This window comes from Tupaia chinensis, unplaced genomic scaffold (assembly GCF_000334495.1).
Source record: "Tupaia chinensis unplaced genomic scaffold, TupChi_1.0 Scaffold000437_1, whole genome shotgun sequence".
NCBI lineage: Eukaryota > Metazoa > Chordata > Mammalia > Scandentia > Tupaiidae > Tupaia > Tupaia belangeri.
In genome coordinates, this window is record NW_006159942.1 from 3,225,954 (window position 1) to 3,244,061 (window position 18,108).

At 36.4% G+C, this 18,108-nt stretch overlaps 1 pseudogene; it reads right to left on the reverse strand.

Annotated features, from left to right (window-relative positions):
- Window positions 1-591: 591 nt before the first annotated feature.
- LOC102485054 (heterogeneous nuclear ribonucleoprotein D-like pseudogene) overlaps window positions 592-18,108 on the reverse strand; it is a 49,258-nt pseudogene continuing 31,741 nt past the window's right edge.

Consider the following 18,108-nt stretch of genomic DNA (forward strand, 5'->3'; position numbering starts at 1 on the left):
ATTAACATCTCTCTTTTAATAAATTGAAATCAAATTTAATAACCTCATACAGGAGCCAGCAGGTGGCATGGTGGTTAAGGGCACTGGACTCCTACATGGCCAAGCATGGTTCGAGTCCCAGACCTGGCAGATTGCTTTCTTATTTTCTCTCTTTCTCACTCTTTACCTCTCTGGTCAAATTAAAATAAGTAAATAAAGTTAAATAAAATAATTCTTAACAAAAACCTTATACAAAGTTTAAAATCCAGGCCAAGATTGCATTAATAATAAATTCTATGAAGTATTCAAAAGAGAAACAATATAATTTCTTTTTTTTTCACATAGGGAAGCATTTATTTGAGGTTTAACATGAAATCAACAAATAAAATTTGTATAAACACAAAATCCACATTGAGTCATAAAACAGATAGCAAAGGACAAAGTAAAAACAAAGAAAACTAGCTGGTGGCTATATACAGTGGAACACAGTCGTGTCTTGTGTACCATAAAGTTTTACAAAATAATCATCTTACATCAACAGGAGACCAATTTTCAATGTGGTCCTGAAAAATGGGTTACTTTAACATCTCCTGTTTTCTCTAATGTCCTCCTCTAGTATGACTGGTAATTGTTTTGGTGACTGGCACCCCCTTGAGATGCCTTGCCATAAGTACTGTGTGGTCCCCTGTAGTCTACATATCCCTGTCCATGTCCATAGTTCCCATAGTTGCACCCAGTATAATCATATCCGCCATAGCAACTATACTTTTGATCACCACCATAGGCACTGTTATAATTTCCATATCCTTGATCATTATAGTTATTAAACCCTTGGTTCCAGTTTTGGCCCTGATCTCAGCCACCACCCCTAGGACCACCTCTTCTACCAGCTGCAGCACCTCTTCCTCTTTTTTGTTGTTGTGGCTGTGGCCTATACACCTCTTTTCCTTGTGCAACATTGATTTCACACTTACCAGAAACAATTTGACGGTATCAGCTTTCCAATAAGTTCTTTACTGGTTCTTCCTCTATGTGCGATAAAACAAAATGCCCTTCTTTCATTCGTTTTTGTATCCATGTTAATGTTTTCATTCTCTCCAAAGTCTCCAAAATATCCTTTGATTTGTTTTTGGAAAGTATCTGAGCTCATCCCATCCATAAAAACCTTTTTGGGAGATTCTCTTTTAAAGCTTTGACCCTTTTGGTGTCTATCAACTTGCCATCCAGTTTGTGTTCTTTTAGTTTCAAAACCTCAACACTAGCAGCATCTTTGAAAAGTACAAATCCAAATCCTCTTGATCGTTCAGTGACTGGATCTGTTTTAAGGGTGCAGTCTGTCATCCTTCTGATTCTCGCTGGCATTGATCTTGGATCCCTCGCAAACTCCTCTATGTCATACTCCTTCACTTCCTCCATGGCTGCAGAACTGTCCGCAGAGGGAGGCTGGCGCGCAGGTCGGGAAGCAGTATTAGTGGCAGCGGAGCGTTGTATGGAACTGGGTTTAAAATGGCGGTGGAAGGGTGAGAAAGAATATAATTTATGTACCTAAATATAATATTAAAAAACAGAAATACTGTCAATTAATATTTTACTTTGAAATAAAAATAGCATTACCAAAAAAGAGAAGAAAAGGAAAAAAGGAAAGAAACTATAGACCAGCATTTCTTACATACTTAGATGCAAAATATGTTTAACAGCATGAACAACTACTTCATACTGTATTAGCCATCCCAGCTCATAAAATAAGACCAAAAAAAGTCACCAAAAGCATAAAAATGTGAAAGTAAAAGCTAAAAATAATTTTGTTTGCAATATAAGCTACATAGAAAATCCCAAGAAATTCTGCAAACTCTGAAGAATAGAAGAATAGTATTTAAAAACCAGGGGTCAGTAGGTGGCATAGTGGGTAAGGAGTTGAACTCCCATATGGCCACTTGCATTTCAAGTGCTGGACCTAGTGGCTTGAAAATCACACCAGGTATGTGTGTGTGCATACCAAAAATGTCAAGAGGAGGATGAAGGAGAAGAAACTGTGGCATGGCCATCTTCTCTGGGGGGAGGGGTGATTTCTCACTTTCCCTCTGTCTGACTCTCTCTGTCTCTTTCCAGTGAGTACACTTGACTTATCGCATAAGATTAAAAAAATAATAACAGTGTTTATATATATATATTAGCACTGAAATTTGTAAATTAGAGTTTAACACAAAAATAATTTATAGAATGTTGAAAGGGTAGTGCTATAGTTTGGACGTCTCTTCAAAACTCATGTGGTCAGACATGGTTGTATTGCAAAGATAAAAGTGAAAATGTAATCCCTTCATAGTGTCCCAGGGTAAGGCCTTCAGATGTGATGACAACATTAGGATGAACCTCTTAATATTGAGTTCGGGTGGAGAGAAAAACAAAGACTACAATAGGCATAAACCTATGGACAGCTGCTCGCTTCAAGATCCTGCCCTCTACCATGTGGTAGTCTTTCCAGAAGTTGGCCTCTGGATTTAGAGCCTCCAAATCATAATCAGAATAAGCCTCCATTCTTATAAATCACCCAGTTTCAGATATTTTAGTTCACAGCACAATAGAAGATTAATACAGGTAGCATGAAATAGGAATTATTGTTTCTTTCTTTAAGATTATATCTCTTTTTAAGAAACACAATTTTTTTAAAGTTTGCTATAGGACATGTGTGCTCCTCAGAGAGAGAAAGAGACAGTGAGAAAAGTACCACCTAGAAGGAATATCACACTGTAATCCTTTATTTTAATTTCAGTTTATTTTATACATTCAATCATGTTATTCAAGCTTGCAAAGTGAATATTCCAACATGTGTCCATTTCTCACCAGTCCATTCTCCTCTTGGGATTTTGGTCACATACCCAGTATGTTCCTTAATTGTTGGATCCAGGACTTAAATCTTGCAGTAAGCCATGTGGAATCCAGTCACCTTAACCACCATACTACTGGCTAGCTCTTATATTTTTTAAAATAAGTAAAAAGTTTTAAAAGTGGCCTTTTTAAAAGTAAATTATCACATAAAGATCAGACTCAACTTGATTTTTATATACCTTACACTTTATAGAATCCTGAAAGTAGGAGATAAAGATTATTTTAAAATTCAGTTTCATAAATTTCAAGATGTAAAACTAGTTTTATAATAGATCCATGGCAAAAATGATCTGTATTGGTTGAATCCTTTGATTTCTTAATGTTATGTAATGGACCATATGAAATATAGATTCATTTGCACTAGACAATCTTCTGATAGGAGCCCTCCTACTCCAGGCTCCCTTAAGGTTCTCTCTCTCTCTCTCTTTCTCTCTCTTACTTCCTTGTGTTTCCCAACAAATTTTAGCTCTCAAAGGGGTCTTTGAGAAGAGAAAGAAAAGAGTTGAGAAGATAAATCATAGTCTGGAAGAAAATATTTGCAAAAGACCTGTTTAATAACAAATTGTTATCCAAAATATACAAAGACCTCTTAAGACTCAACACTAAAAATACAAGCAATCAGGTTTTAAAAATGGACCAGTCATCTGGAACACTTGAATTTCAGGAGAATCCCCACTATTCCTAGATCGGAATGACTTGTGCCTGAACTGTTTGTGAAAACAAAGTGATTTTTGCTAAAAATCTGTTCCTTCCGTGAGTCCTGAGTTTTGGTTTGTGGTAGGTGAAGAGTACTACATGAAAAACCCCAACAAAAACCTTGAGTACTGAGTCTCTACTGAGCTTTCCTGAAAGACATTATTTTATTTATGTTTTCACACCTAATTGCTGGAGGAACTAAGAATGTCCTGCATGACTTCAGTGGGAAAGAATTCTCGGAGCTTGTGTCTGGTTTCCCCTAGACATTGCCTCATGTGCCTTTCATCTTTGCTGATTTTGCTCTGTACCCTTTCACTACAATAAATTATAGTCATGAGCACAATTACAATCTTATCTATACACACACCAATGGCAAGTGACCATACATATGAAAAGATGCTTTACATTATGCGTCATCAGGGGAATGCACATTTCCAAAATGAGATACTACTACCCACAATTAAAATGGCCAGTTTCCAAAATTTGAAATCTAATAACACCAAATTCTGGCAAGGTCATGGAGTAATAAGAATGTTCTTTTGTTGCTGTTGGAAATGGAAATGGTATAGCCACTTAGAGAGGCACTGTGGCATATTCTTATAAAACTAAACCTCATTATGAGCCTGCAATCACGCTCCTTGATATCTACCCAAAGGAGGTGAAAACGTCTACAACAAAACCTGCACACAATGTTTACAAAAGCTTTATTAATAATTCTGAGCCTTGAAAGCAACCACAATGTTCAGTAGGTAAATAGAAAAACAAACCATAATATATTCATGCAATAGGATATTATTGAGCACTAAAAGGAAATGAATTATTAAGCCATGAAAAGATACGAATGAACCATAAATGCATATTCCTAACTGAAAGAAGCCAAACCAAAAAGGTTATAAACTATCTGAGTCCAACGGAGGACATTCTGTAAAAAGCAAAACTATGGAGACAATAAAAATGTCAATGGCTTTGTTTTGCAATGGGAGATGAATAGGTGGAACACAGAATATCTAAGGAGTGAAACAGTCCTATAGGATTCAGTAACACTGCACACATGTTATTATACATCTGTCCACACCCGTAGACTGTCTAACACCAAGAGTGAATTCTAGTGTCAACTACAGACTTTGGGTGATAATTATCTATCAGAGTGTGTTCATTTATTCTTACACTCTGGAGGAGATGTTGATGAAGGGGACCATGGGTGAGCGGAGGCAGGGAGAATATGGGAAATCTCTGTAATTTTAAAATTTTTCTGTGAATCTAAAACTGACATAAAAATATGAAGTCTTATATATGAAAGGGCTTCTTTTTATGAATCCTTTCTTATTCTTGTCTTTTACAACCTCCTACTTTATCTTTATTTTAACATACTCATTACTATTTCTAATTGTGTGTGTACATGCAGACACACACAAACAGCTATGATGTTTACTACCGGACTCTCCCCAAAATATAAATTCCTTAAGAATAATTGGACTTTTCTTGTTCACAGTTTTATCCCTACAACATATTGCATATTTGAAGTTCATGACATCTTTGTGGAATTAATCAATCAATAGGATTTATCCATTGCTAAAATTTCCATATTCATTTTTTTCTGTGAATTATGTTTCTTTTTTTGGAATGTAAGCTTTTGAGAATAGTAACCTTATACATCATCTTAATGCTGTATTCCCACACCTTATAAAAGTTCATAGCACATAAGAACTTAATTACTGTTCTAAAATTCTAGAAAGTATTTATGAATTCATATTTACAATTAGGTAATGAATTTCACTTTTTAATGTGTGCTTATTTCCAGTACATACCTTTTTTTTTTTGGGAGAGGTTTTTGCTATAGGGTGCATGCACTCGCCAGACAGAGAGACAGGAAGCGAGAAATCACCCCCCAGAGGGGATGGTCACGCCACAATCCCTTCTCCTCCATTCTTCTCTTGGATTCTTGGGCACGCACGCACACGCGCCCGGCGTGAGTTTTAAGCCACCGGGGCCGGGACTCAAACCACGGTCAACTACGTGGGAGTCCAGCGACATAGCCATTACTCTAACTGCTGGTCCCTCCAGTACATATTTAAATGACATTGTAAAGTCTTTCTACACTATGAGACCAGCAGGTAGCATGGTGTTGAAGCTACTGGATTTCCACATGACCAAGTGCCTTTCAAGTCCTGGACCTGGAAGCTTGAAAAATCACACTAGGTGCATAGATGTGCATTCGCTAAATTCTGAGAGCATTATGGAAGGAAAGGGATTGCTGCATGGCTACCCTCCCTCTCCCCGGCAGCGGTGATTTATCACTTTCCCTCTTTCAATCTCTTTGTCTATTTCTGGCAAGTACAGGTGCCCAATGACAAAAATCTAAAAAAACCAAAAGTCCTCTCCATTACTTGTATACTTCATGTTGCCAGTTGATTGCATGAATGTTTCTTCTTGCTGTAGATGATAACATGTGACTTTAATATAATACTTGTTTATAGCATTTGTGTCAGAGAATACTGGAGTTAATTAACTAAATCGGCTTGATTCAGATTACATCTGTTCCTAACTTCCAAGGGATTAAAAATGACATTTAAAACTTAAATATCCAGTATCTCGTCTTAGTAAATAAGCGATGAATTTGAAGTATAAATTCTTCCCATATAAAATTTTTCTTCATCATTTCTTGAGATAAAGTAATATAGAAACATTTTTAAAAATTATTTGTATTAATTTAACCAGAGAAGGACAGAAGGAGAGAGAGAGAAATAGGGAAAGCGAGAAAAGAAGCCAGGACCAGGACTTGAACCATGGTCAGCCATGTAGGAGTCTAGCGCCCTTAACCACCATGCCACCTGCTGGCCCCAATGCAGAAAGATTTCACTACTGAAATAATACAAATATTTCCACAGGGTAAGCCATGAGCATTTGCATGATACAAAAGTGACTATAACAAGTCTTTGGCAAACATTTAGCAATCAATGAATAAGAATAATTGAAGATACCTCAGGAGACAACAGAAATAATAAGATATTATTTCCTTGGGGAGCTCACAGGCACCCAGTGAATAAATCACAGATCACAAATGAGCCACAGGCTGGAAAGGTGAGACTGTTTGTGATTTCTATCACAATTGAAACTGAAAAACCAATATTGGCTAGATTGGCCACAAAAATGTGCTCAAAGGCAAAGGGGAAATAATAATTTAGCAAATAAGAGAGTGATTTTTTTTTCTGTGACATATGTCTTAAACTTCTCAAGAGCAATATTTTTCTACTGAGATTTATAATCTTGGAGAGGAGCATCCATGGGACTGGTAACCAGCGCTTATGGACAAAAAGGGAGAGGTATTGCTTAAAACCTAGAGCTGATGGAAGATAGTAAAGTTGTATTACTAAAGTAATTAGCCCAATATCTTAGTAATTGTCAAAGAATAAGCAGTTTAACTACCTGAAAAAGTATTTTTATAAGTTTGGTAAAATATTTGTAAAGGCAATTCATGCAGAGCCTTATCAGCTTCTGTGAAGCACAATTGCTACAGCTCTGGGTGAGGTTTGTGTTTCTTTCTTCTTAATGTTATTCTTATCTTTCTAGGGCTTCAGGAAGAATGTGAAATTACTAGGAGGCTGGTACATTATATAATTCTGTTTTTTTTTTTCCAGAAAATATCAAAGATACTCATGTCAGTGTGGTGCCTTAAGAAGAGGAAGGATTTTTATGTATTTTCCATTGTAATCTTGAGCCTGTTTTACTCTATGCCTTGAGGTCCTTGGCTTTTAGAATTGATAGTTGCCTTAAAGAGTAAACTGGTTAAGATATTTTAGTCATTCTCCATACTTGGATTTATAAAGTACACCTTTTTATGAAAGCCAAGTACATGCACATCTGTCATATTTATCTCTGCAGCCGCGTGAGAAAAGACTTGTACTCCTTTCTTAGTAAGAGTATTAACTTATGCTATCTTATTTTCTTATACTTTTCCACCTCATTTTTTTTTCCTTTTCCACTCTAAGTGTTTTTACTAACACAATTTCTAATAATTAAAATATTAAAACTTTTCTTCCTCTGTTCATTTTGGAGTAGAAATAAAAAGAGTCAGTGATCATGCTGTTAACATTCTAAGGATGCAAATCTGAAAATATGTCCTCACCACTTACGGTGAGTCACAGTAGAAAACAATGTTAGAAATGTAGCCAATTAAGTCTTCGATTATTGCACTATGACTGTTTTTCCACAGCAGTGTGCCTCTTAGAATATTGGTTGGATTAAAAATCTACATTATAAAAACGGCTTGCCAAAATTATGATTCATGTAATCATTCCCCTCAAAAAATAGCCAAAAAATAAATAAATAAAAATAAAGTCAGAAGGCACATGTGTTCACTGGAAAGAGACAGAAAGTGAAAAAGTACCTCCATGGGGGATGGTCTCATCACAATACCTTCTGCTCTTTAACTCCTTCCTTTTGGGATTTGGGGCATATTCTTGGGAGTGTGCTTCAAGCCACGGAGTCCAACTGCTTCAACCACCATGCCACTCACTGGCCTATTTAGTCATCTCTTTGAGAAATAATTTACAGAGTCTACTCACTAATGATATTCTAACACACTTCCCTCAAGTATTTGCTTCTTGTATTTATTTCTTCTTTTGCTAATATAACTAAATGCACCCATCTCTTGACTCTATTTAAGATCTTGAACTAGTGGCAGTCATTTCTGGAGAAACAGTTTAAGTTGTGACTTTACTCTTATTTGGGAATAATCGTTCCTTGTGATAAACACTGAGGTTATAATTGCCTGTGAGCTCAAGCCTGTAAAGATCCACAATGGCAATAGCTCACAACTTGGCTTAACTATTTGGGAATTCTTATTCTTTCTCTTGTTTTCTCACTCTCTCTTTCTCTCATGATAGCATATTTGAGACAGAGAGAGAAAGAACTTTTGACAGCATCTCATTGTGCTACAATACACTTTCTCCAGCTTTTAAACTCCTCAAAATCTTAGATCCTCTCACCTTGCTGCCCAGTGTGTTTTCAGGCCCATCCTAGGACCCAAATTCCCAGCTGTCCACGTGGCTTCCCAATTTGCAGGGCACTTGCAGTACCACTGCCAGTGGTTAGGCCTCCTTTCTCTCTATTCCCTTCTAGGTCCTGTAAGAGACATCTGCACAAAGTTAATCCACAGTATTTGTGTATGACATTTGAGGCTAACATTTCTGTGCTTCTGAGTAAGTGACTCATGGCTGCAAGAAGGTAACCCCATAGCCATTCTGCAGAATATTAAAAGATAGCATTTCATTGATTGGGGTTATAAAGGTTGAATCAAGGGAGAGATTCTAAAGGATAAAGTATGTACTAATTAGCTAGTGAAATAAACTGTCTATAAAAATAATTTTCTGGGACAAGCAGTTAGTTTAATGGCTATGTCACTGGACTCCCATGTGGTCGACTGTGGTTCGAGTCCTGGACCCAGTGTCTTAAACTCACACTGGGTGCATGTGTGTGCATGCCTAAGATCACATGAAGAGAATGGAGGAAAAGGGATTGTGGCATGGCCATCCCCCCTGAGGGGTGATTTCTTGCTTTCTCTCTATGTCTTTCTGGCAAATGCACATGCCCTATAGCAAAAACCTGTCAAAAAATAATAATAATTTTCTAAGACATTTTTGGATACTTCACATGGTTTGCTTTAAATATTTCCTTTTTTCTCTTTTCATTTTCCCCCATTTCAAATGTGTATGCCTGTGTGTGTCTGTGTGTATTTGTGTGATATATTGTCTTTTACTTTGTTGAAGTTATATAGTAGGCCCATTTCTGGTTTTCTTAATTCTTTCAAAAATTCTCTTGTATTAAGGCTGATTATTGACTCAATAAGCTCTTTGCTCCTCATAATTATGTCTCTGTATTTCTTTAGTCTTCTAATGACTCCTTTGTAACTGACATAGTAAAATGCTTCCTTTTTTTTTTTTTTTTTTTTTTTGGTCTCAGAAGCTAATGTATCATTATCCCCGTAGGTTAAACTGATCAATTTCTCTGCTTGAAGCTATATTGGTATATTTCATTTTCTCTACTAGTTTCGCTCCAATTTGTTGCTTAAAGCCTAGAGGAAATAATGTTCTAAGTAAAATAATAGTTATGGCAAATGAGTTTCTCTTTCAATAATTTTTTGCAGCAAAAATTGTTCTTCCAGATTCTTTTTCCTTACTCCCTGACTTCCTGCCCTAAGGAATAAAAGAGTGAAAAGCTTCAAACTCAAGGCAAGGAACTATGAATAATAATCAGAGAATAGTTATTTACAATATGTTCCTCATGCAAAAGTCAATCAATATGTGCCAACTGGACTTACAATGATGGTGTTAATAACCAACTAGGTGATGGAGGACAATTGTAGAAATAGGCAGCAGTAAGAATATAACCACCAGTGTAACTCGTGAACTTGTGTTATCAGCAACAAATAACCATTGAGCAGTGTTTGAAAAAGTAGACACCAGCACTTGGGAACAGGAAGGAAGAATATGTACATTTATTGACTCCCTATGTCATGCTGAGCCATTTCACAATCATGTATCCTCGATGATGTTTGAATGATGATAGAACATCTTTCAAAATAAGGTAATGGAGGCTCAGGAATGTTAAATGCCTTACTCATGTTCACACAACTAGAAAAAGCAGAGCAGTGTTTGAACACACCTTTTGTCCAAGGTCTAAACCCGTGCTTCTTCTGATACATGACACTACCCCTTTTCTAAAAGCTAATTAAAATAATATGTTCCAAACCATGTGGTTTTTAATAAAAGAAAAAGTTAATGAACCATGAATCTGCATATAAGCAACTTGGGATATTTGACCAACACACTACATATTACACTAAAGATTGCAAAACATGTTTCTAAGTATTCTGATGTAGAAAGTCATCTTCTAATTAAGGGGGACAAAATGTAATGACACCTGAAAACTACTGAACTGGTATAAAATAAATTAAAAATTACAGATCAAAATGAAACTTAAATAGGAGTATTTTGAAAGTCTCGCAAAAATAACTGTTTCCACATTTCACCGCATTATGAATGTTTTATCCAACTATTTGTAAACCTTTTTGAATGTTAATCTGATTCTCCATACCATTTTTAGAATGGAAATTTGGACACAAGTGTTCAACATTTATTTAAAAAATTCACAATTCTTCAGGACACATTATACTATTTCAGCACTTCACAAAGCATTAAATATGATCCACAATTGCCAGAACAGTAATAATCAGTGGTCACAATAACTATTGTCAGGAGGCCCTCCCCCTCCATCAGTTTTTCCTAATTGGAAACACGTGAACAGCCATCTATACTGGCAGGGCTTCCCTCAGAGTTGTAACATGCTTTTGCATCTGGGAAACATTTTGGTTGTATTAGATGAAATTCATACTGATTGAATTTTATCAGAAGTTTCTCACTTGCAAGAGAATAGGAACTAAAGTAAAATTATTCAAGTCCTACCTAGTTTTTAGTCTTTTGAACTCTGCAGGATATTAAATTCAAATTTAAACCAGCATCCAACTGCTCTCCTTTAATCTCCTAGGAATGCTAATAAAGGAATTAACAGGTGACCTCCCTGCATTCTTCTGTCAGTACTATCAAAATTATCCTCACCCCAAAATGATAAAAAAGGAAGTATGAACTTTGAAAAAAGTTCCATGTGTTTGAAAAAGACACAGATAGGCTAGTGGGTGGATATATAAAACCATTCTTCTGGTGTCTCATCAGTTTCTTTCTTCTATGTTCCATTTGGTTATCTATTTCCTCTATCTCCTTTAGTAGTTATTTCTTTGCCCTTGTTTCTTGGATGGATCATATTTTTAAGTCTCTAATTGAGGAATCCACCTGTGGGTGATGCCTTCTGTTTGCTAACATTGTCATAGAATATGCCCTTTTTCCCTCCCCTTTTCTGGTTTTATGACATTTTGGCAGTATTAATTATTTTATTTCACACTGACAAAATATAGTCTTCTATACAGAACAAAGAGTCCTTGTCGGCATACTTAGAAATCTCTGCAGTTAATGTGTAGCTATATGTTGAAGGGGAAAAAAAATCTTGTAATCAGTTTTTGATCATAGAGATTAAACCACTCTTATCAATACAGTCAAGGCCTGCCTTATTTATTTCTAACTTATGTTCGCCCCCAAATAAAATAATTCCTCTAAAAGACAGTTCAAGTCACCTCATTCAGAGGACCCTTCATAACCCAATCACACTTCTCCAACTTCTCTTACCAAATTTCCAAGTCAATCTAAGAAGAATCTTACCACTCTTCTCCCACCATTCCTCTTCTGTTCTTTAGTCCAAAAGTTGAGCTCTTTTCCCATCCATTTTGTATTCCTTGTACCTACTACAGGCAAGGCATCATGCAACAATTTAAGAATATGATAGTGAGCAAAGCATAGTAAAATTTCTTACTCTCCACAAAAGGAGTTGACACTACTGACACCTTAATGTTAGATTTCTAGCCTTCAGAAGAGGGAAAAAATTAATTTATGTTGTTTCAAGCACCTGGTTTGCTGTACTTTGCCCTAGAAATTAATACTTGGGAGAAGAGTTGTTCAAGAAAATTAAAGAGAGTATGCACAAAGCCCTATGGTTGCAAAAAATCATGGCGTCTGCAATGGGGAGCGTAATTGACTGACATTCCTAACTGTTCCTATTCTCTATCTTTTCCCACATTTGCTCTTAGACTGCGTTTTCCACAGATTGCTACATGGTAGAACTACATATGCAAGATCATCTATATGAGACACAGGACTCTTTCTATGGTTGAATCTACTCACGAACTTCTCATTAAGCCAGATGGAACTTTCTCAGAACTATGACCCTTCATACACAAATTACCTTCCTCTCTTTTTTTCCTTCTCAGTTGTCACATACACAGTGTGGTATTAGGATTGTCCTAGCCTTCTCTTTCCTTTACCCGGTATTGTCCCAGTGCTTTCAAATGTGACCCACTCTTCCCTGATAAAATCTAGGAAATCAGTAGTTCTAGAAGGCTTGAAGGAGAACTCTCTTCCATAGAATAAAAGTACCTTCTTCAGAATCGGCATTCACCTTCTCTCCTAGCTGCTAGAATTAAATCACAGTGTAACCTGGCTGGTCCTTATTAGGGCCATCACATAATGATGTAGAAAATATAAAGTGAAGTAGATGCAAGAATCAGATTGTACATACTGCAGACATACCCCTAGGGTTGACTTTTGAGGGTATTTGATCAAGGGAGGAAGATAAAATATAAAACTGAACTAGCAAGAATTCATTGATTTGAAGGCAATTTCTCATGCCATGGACGTTCACGTATTTGCAACATACTCAGGGGATAGGGCAAATTTTCCTCAGATCTTCTTAGAACCTGAGGAAAGAAATGGCCAAACCTGAACCTCTGGAATGACAATATTCTTTTTAAAAAATGATTTATTTAACTTTAGTTATTAATGCTTTCTATTTTTAATTTGTTATAGGGCACATGCACTCACCAGAGACAGACGAACAGAGAGAGAGAGACATAGAAAGAGATAGAAAGTAAGGAAGCAAGATCATGTCCCAGACTTAAACTGTAGTTGATCATGTAGGAGTTCAGCACTTTAACCACCATGCTGCCTGCTGGCCCGACAATATTCTTTGAAGGGACTAACCAGTCACTTGATGGCAGGTTAACTGCATTTAGCCATTTCCATCTTTTAAGGGATAACACTATATTGACACAGGAATGAATACCTATTCCAGGTATGACTTTGCCTTTCCTGTTGTCAAAAGCTCAGTTGGCACCACTATTTATGCAGTTACAGGATGTCTGATTCACAAATATGAAATCCCACCCAATATAATATGACCTGGCCTGGGTTGGATATTATTGTAAAGGTCTCAGGCCACTCAAGAACGACAGTTTGCATCATTTTACTGGTTAAATCTCTATGACATATCCAAGTGATCAGTGAAGGTGAGAAGACTGTAGCATGGAGAGTACAGAGAGTAAGGAGCAGTTGTAGCTCTGAGAGCAACTTCAGAAACACGACCCATAGGTTGTACTACTAACTTACCTTTTCTGTGATGTCCCTTACATATACAGGGGATCTTTTAAGAGTTCATGGAGCTAGCGTATTAATTTTTTTTTACATGTATCATGAATTTCAATTTGTTTGCACTAAAATAAATTATACTTTAATTTTTATTTTTCCACCAACTTTTGAAGCCCCCTCATAAAACCCAAAGAAACTGTGAAGAAGCTATTTCCTGAACTTGCATAAACAAATAGATCTGTTTGGAGAAAGAGAAAGACACGATAACCGTAAATGAGCTACTCAAGTCTACTGTTGACAGCATCAACTGCTTCCTTCTGGATCCTTACCAAGTTCTGAGCACCACTGGGAGCCCTAATGTAGGTTCATTCCTATGAGATATAGAATTGTCTTAATAGGAAAATTTGGCTCAATGATTTTTTTATCAGACTGACTGAAACCTGGAAATGGTTTTGTAGTCTTGACCCTTTCTCCACATTTCCTTTACAAATATCAGGCCTGTATTGCGATTTCAAGGCTCTCCTTTTCTTCTCTGTATACCTCCCCTTTTTCTTTCTCAACTGCCTCTTGCCCACCTACTCCTATTTTGAAACAGCAGTGTGCTTGGAAAATTGATTGAGAGGAAGTGTGGTGTCAGATAAGACACAGATGCTGGGAACCAGCAGTTAGCGTAATGGCTATGTCGCTGGACTCCCACGTAGTCGACCGCGGTTCGTGTCCCGGACCCGGTGGCTTAAAACTCACGCCGGGCGCGTGTGCGTGCGTGCCCAAGATCCCGAGAGGAGAATGGAGGAGAAGGGATTGCGACGTGACCATCCCCCCTGGGGGGCGATTTCTCGCTTTCTGTCTCTATGTCTCTCTCTGTCTGTCTGGCGAGCGCACGCGCCCTACAGTGAAAATCTCTCCAAAAAAAAAAAAAAAAGATCAGGCACAGATGCAGGTAGGACCCAGATCATTTGACCATAGAATAACTTACGTCTTGGATTTTGATGTTTATCTTAAAAAATTAGAACTCTAAGAAGATAAGGCCAAGGAAATTCTATAGTGAAATGTGTACATGAAATATAAACATTTCAGGACTATGTGCATGTAAACATTCACAGAAAGTATAGATAGTGGGCTGGCATCAAAACACAATGGTTATGTTATGCAGAGGAAGCTGTATCCCATATGGCCAACCAAGACTCGAATCCTGGTTTGAAAAACCAGGTGGTTTGAAAAACACACCAGATATGCATACACATGCCTATGTTCCTGCGAGGATGGAAAATGGAAGGAAAAAGGATTGCAACATAATCAGCCCTGCTGGGGGGAGGGTGTCTTTTCCCTTCTCTTTCTCTCTCTCTTTCTCCCTCTCTCTCCTGTGCACCTATGTACCATCTGACAAAAAATTATAAAAAGAAAAAGCTAACATTAATACATTTTTTCAGCTAGAGTTTCTACATGAGCTATAGGTGAATCCAACAAACAAAAGCAACTACTAATACATCTATGGATAATAAAAACAGGTTATTGGGACCAGTAGATGGCATAACGGCTATGTCACTGGACTCCCATGTAGTTGGCCGCAGTTTGAGTCCCGGACCCTGTGTCTTAAACTCACGCCAGGTACATGTGCGTGCATACCCAAGATCTCAAGAGGAGAATGGAGGAGAAGGGATTGCAGAGTGGCCATCCCCTCAGGGAGTGATTTCTCACTTTCGTTCTCTCTGTTTCCCTCTGCCTTTCTGGCGAGCACACACACCCTATAACAAAAATCTCTCAAAAAAAACTTTTAAAAAAAGTCATCAATCTTCAGTTGGTTCCCATAAAAAGTCAACTAAAGACAGATGTTATAAAATGGTATAAGTTGATCTTGGCTGCAAGAGAAAAAAAGACCCTGAATAACTTCAGCAGAAAAAAACAAACAAACCAAAAAAACAAACAAACCTATATATATATATATATATATATATTCAACAGTTTATGGGACTGGAAATAATTCTGGAGACCCAATGTGGAAGCTTGTGAAAAATACACCTTTAACGTAACCCCAGTGTTCACATCAGATTACACTTCCTCTGCACTGCTGCCAGCTAATGACTAAAAACAGGAAAGGTACTACAGAAAAGCTGTACTGTTTCTGCTCAGGGCTGGAGTCCTCTAATATACAACTTTTACTCATGGTTATCTCATTGGTCTGACAAAAATCTCTCCTTAATATCCATGTCTAACCTACTCTTACCCATCTTAATCTTTTATAGGTGTCAGATTTGCATCACAGTAAAGACTTTCTTGGCTTATTCCAGTTATCCTCCCCTTCCTTGTCTTCAGCGGTTTCTCTTTGGTATACTTATTTCTTATTCCATCTGATGGAATATGTGTGCTTCATGGAGGCTACCAACGTTTTAAAAATTGACAAAAAAAAAATACAGAAAAATGAATACAACACAAAACCACCACCAAGTTCACCCTACAAGTATATCTGGGTCAAACTCTGCTGATGGCAACACTGCTGCTGCTTTGCCCAATGTCATCATCATGAATAGTCACCATTGCTACTGCCAAACACTTGCTACTGTCTTTCTTGCAGCCACTCTATCACAGTACACAGCTTTTTAGCTGTGTACACTCTTCACATTAATCCCTAAAGATTTAAAGTCCCAGAAAGTAGTACCTTGCTGAACCTTAATATGTACTTGAGATGCCAGTTACAGCAAAAGGAATGTTATTCCTTCGATTGTTCTAGAGGAAGGCAATATACTACATTTCATAACTTGTGTGTGTGTGTAATGAGAAGCTAAATGAAATAAGATGAGAGACATTTGAAACAAATAAAATATATACAGCAAATTTAGATAAAAATGTCTAGGTACACAGTGAAAAAAAGTTTTAATTAGGACTTCTAATGTAAGCCTAAATTTTATTTTTAAAAAATATGCTATTTGGTAATATAAGCAACAGAAATTGGGTTGTGCATTAAGTTTTAGAAATCAGGAATTGTTTATGTGTGATTATTCCAACAGATTTAATATTAGCTGTTAAAGATTGAATAATGGTTCGTCCATCAAAGGTTTATGTTTTACAATTTGGTCTCCAGTGAAGTAGTGTTGGGAGGTAGTGAAACCTTTAAGAATTGAGGCCTAGAGGACAGTGATTGGATCATGGAGGCATCACACTCATGAATGGATTATGGTGTCTCATAGTACCCAGTGAGCTCTAGTTTGCATGAGAAGTTCTTATGACTGTTATGACTGGAAGATGCCTATGTCTCTTTCTGCATGTTCCACTAGCCTCTCTGTTGCTTTGACCATGTTGCAATGCCAAATCATGCCTTTGGACTTAACAGTCAACAGAATTTTGAGTCAAATAAATCTCTGTTCTTTACAAATTAGCTGTCTCAGGTATTTCTATAAGGAATATAATAACAGATACTAGTCCAACTTAACATTCTTAAATTTTAATTTTTAAGAGACAATAATAAAAACGTTCCCAATAGCTTCCTCTAATTATTTGCCTTTTAAATCATTCTCTATTGAAATATCAGTCATAAAATTATTTTTTTCACATTATTTTTAGTTGGTTTAACTCTGCCAGTCCAAGAGACATTAGAGTGTGTGTGCTGGTTCACACTGCATGGATTTGAAGCCTACCTCATTTACTACTGAAATAAATTGCACAGGCAAGTTACTAACTTCTGTGTGAATTATTTGTTCCATCTTAAAATGGAGATAATTAAAGTATCTCTTTCATAGGCTTGTGAGGCTAAATAAGCATATATTTTTAGTTACTAACATATGGTAAATATTCAACAAGTATAAACTATCATAATAACTGTTTGATAAAATTTTGTCTGAGATTTCAGAATATCTTCAACATAAAATCCTTAAACTTTCTGAAACCATATATCAATTGCAAGCTTTCTCATTTAAATTGCAGTCCATTTATATTTTTAATACTCTTTTTGGATGCTCATGATAGTCCGTAAGACAGATAAATTGTAGTTAGGTATGTGTGTGCACATCATCAAGACAGTTATTCAAATGTTGATAAATGAATTGTCGTAATGGGCAATGATAAATGCTATGTTAAATTAAGAGGAATGTCTGAGTAGGGATTAATTGAATAAGTGGTGGTTTAATTAGTGACTGTTTTTATATTATGACTACATTTACATGAATTCTAATAATGATATATGGAAAACATAATCACAGTTACACAAAGTATAAAGAAGTCAATGAAACAAGGATTTCAAACCAAAATGCAATAATTTTTTTTCAATTTCTGATCTATTTTACTTTTGCTACTACTTTGAAAACGACTAGACTAGAAAGTAAAAAGACTTTCTTCCCATTTTGTAGGCAAAAAGCTCATAGAAATAGCATTCATCAAGATATACTTGATTTTAAAATTGTTATTATGAATGCTGCTGAAAGAAAGCATAGAAAATATTTTGTAATTGATATTTTTTGACAGCCTCAGAGAACTTCATTGTTTTAAAAATCTTTTAGTATGTTATTTTGGCTTTGGGAAGAACTTT